Raw genomic sequence first — 3,225 nt, 5'->3', positions numbered from 1 at the left:
CCCACTGCAGCAGGGGCTGCAGCCTACGCCATTGCCAGTGACTCACGGCAGCCCAGCTCCAGGTCAATCTGTTGTTCACCATCTTAGCTGTAGAGGGCTCAGCGTCACTGGCCCTCATGTGGGATCTGAACCAGGGCCCTGCCGCTCAGAGCTGGCGTCCCAAGCCAGCTCTTAACCAACGCGCACTCGGCCAGCCCGGGTTCTTTAAATATTTCAGATCCTGTTACTTCATCTAGAAAAGCTTGTAATCACACCCTTTGACCCAGAAGTTATTTTCTAAGAGAGTAGACCTCTTCTATTAATAACCATGTTATTTGATGTCAATAAAAAATTGCAGAATATCTTTTTCATGCTATTTAACCCCTAAATCAAGCACCCTACACTATGTCCCTAAAGTTTATTGCACATATCAAGGTTTTTTTCCAATGACTAAAATGCTGCTCCAAAAAATCCTTTTTTCTCTACTATTCTATTATTTCAATGATAATAAATCATTGTAATCATTTGCTTAGTGTCTTTCTTACTACTAGATAATGAGCTCCTTGAGGAAAGGGTTCATGTCTTATTAAAATTTGAGTGCCATTAAATATCTATGTTTTTTTGTACTCACTGTGAATTTTGTTTTCTTCTGAGTAGTGATTTTAGACAGTCTTTATTTTCTAATTTATGCATTTTGTGCCAACTACTTTATGTACATTTCCATTATTTTATAGGATATGTAATTAGAGAAGTTATGCTATATTTTTAAAAATCAAATTATTTCTATTAACAAAATGATAAGTCATTAAGACATCTTAAAACATGTAAATTATTAATTTAGATGTTTAACTACTCAATGAAATAAAATATTTCTACATGATCGGTAAATTATGAAAGATTCATTCAAATGCAGAAAGCTATAGATTAAAGCACACTGAATTGGTATTTGAGACACAATAAAACCTAGCCAATAAACATAATAGCTATGTGACATTGGTCATTAGACCTTAGGTGTCTCGGTTATAGAATAAATAACTTTTCCTTGATGATATTTGAGATAACTGTCAGCTATGATGACTTTCTAGCCTCCAAAAGCTTCACTTATCTCTAAACACTTATCAAAAAACGAAAAAAGAAAAAGAAAAGAAAACACTAGTTTTCAGCCTGAGCATCACTGGTTAATGAACTCTCAAAAATAGATGTTAACCAACATGCTACCACATAATGCCTCAGGCTGTTTTCCATAAAGACACAAAGTAAATCCCAACAGAATTCTATTTCAAATAAGAAAACTGTATTTTGTCACCACAAAGATATTTTCAAAATTTCTTATCATTATCATGAAAATTGAATGCTGAGAAAAATATTTGTATTTTTTAAATGACACAGAAAGATCTATCAGTTTTTCAAAATGAGTAAAGTGATGCATGTTAGGCAGCCAACCTAAGCAACTCAGAAAACTTACAGATATCCAGAAAGTTGATTTCCTTTTTCATTCAATGTGATCATATTGCACTAGTAACTCACTTTATATTACACCTTCCATGACGTTTCTTTTTGTTCCCACCAACTTTATTGTCTGTTATGTCACTACCTAGACAGTCAAAGCTTCATGACTCAAACAACATAAAACAATAGCAGATTTTAATTTGAATGAAGTCTTTATGACTATATGCTTAATAGCATTCCATTCTGCTCAGAGCGCTAAATTTAGAATGTGTAAATCTATTATTCTCTTTTCATCCATTTTATATTCCCATGACTTTGACAAAAGAACCCAAAATAGCATAGCCTTGAAATCCCTTCCTGATACTACTCATACATTTATTTACTCATCAATGTCATCCCCAACACTCTCTTCAATGCTATTTGCTTAATCAGCTACTTAAAAAAAAAAATCTTCTTTTTAGAAAACAAACAATTTATTTCTTTCTCAAAATTAGCTGCTGAGGGTTTAAATTTAAAAAGTTTTCTATTTTTGCTTATTTTATTTTGTACAAGTTACTCATATTTACTATTGCAGCTTAGCACCAGAAGTCAACCCTGCCCTCTGTGAAAATAGCTATCAGTCATTTCACTAAGTGCATTATAAGATCTGTCCAAATTCTGGCTCTTCTTACTCAACCATACTTCCCAACCCATAAATGCTCCTTTCCCTGAAATAGTCCATGTTTCAATGGTAGCATGATGAAATTATCTCTGCTCAGGATTTAGCATCAGAGAAACTGGAAATCAAGCTCCAGATAAAAAAGAATAGCAGTACAAAAATAATACTAATATTAGGAGTAATAGGAGTCATAATAATAGCTATTGAAGGTCTACCACGCATCAGTTGCTTTAAATAATGATTCTATTAGTTCTTATATAATATAACAGTTTAAAGGAGGATGTATTAGCCTCACTTTAAAGAAGAGCATATTAAGGACTAGAAAAGTCAAGTGATTTGCTCAAACCATCAAAAATACTAGAGAAGTCAGCATTCAAACCAAATTATGCCCAACGCGAATACTCTGTCTTTTCCATGATACTTCTTCCCATCTCTCCCTGACAAGTAAAACTATGTTATGCAGGTCAGTTTATTTAATTTCTTTGAAAATCAGTTCCCTACTCTAAAATATGGGGATAATATTATCTACATTAAATGTTTGTTGAGGACAAAATGTGAAAACATATTCAACTCTATGTTATTAAATATTCATTGACTCAATAACATTTACTGAGAAGCAACTTCGTGGCAGGCTCTTTTCTAAGTGTTCTCAGTATAATAGCAATAAATAAAGCTGACACAAACCCCTGCCTTCAAGGCATTTTTATTCTACTGGGGAGAAACAGACAATGAGCAAAATAAAAAGTCAAAGTGAATGAATCCTTATAGCTATGTGAGCCTTAGTTTGCCTAGAATTGCAACACAGGTTTAAGGCCTAGAAGTGACTGGTGTCCTGCTTGCAATTAGGATGTATAAAAATGCAAGAGAATGTTGCTACCATCCCAAGAATGAGAAAAGGCAGATAATCTGCAAAATCAATTTTTCTTGACCACATCAAAGAGCTGAGGTCACAAGACAACAAAGGGAACCAGATTCCAAAGATTAACAAATGCCTGTGAGGAAAGCAAAATATATGATCTATGTCACCTTTGAAAAGCATGGGAGAAACACGCCCTCTCCACAGCAGTGGGTACGAATAAATCAGCTACAATGTTAACAAATTTCTAAATGCCAAGTGTAGGCTAGCATTCCAAATTAAA

This window comes from Hipposideros armiger, unplaced genomic scaffold, assembly GCF_001890085.2.
Source record: "Hipposideros armiger isolate ML-2016 unplaced genomic scaffold, ASM189008v1 scaffold_137, whole genome shotgun sequence".
Taxonomy (NCBI): Eukaryota; Metazoa; Chordata; class Mammalia; order Chiroptera; family Hipposideridae; genus Hipposideros; species Hipposideros armiger.
The sequence above is the reverse complement of the archived record's forward strand: the minus strand, read 5'-3'. Positions refer to the sequence as shown.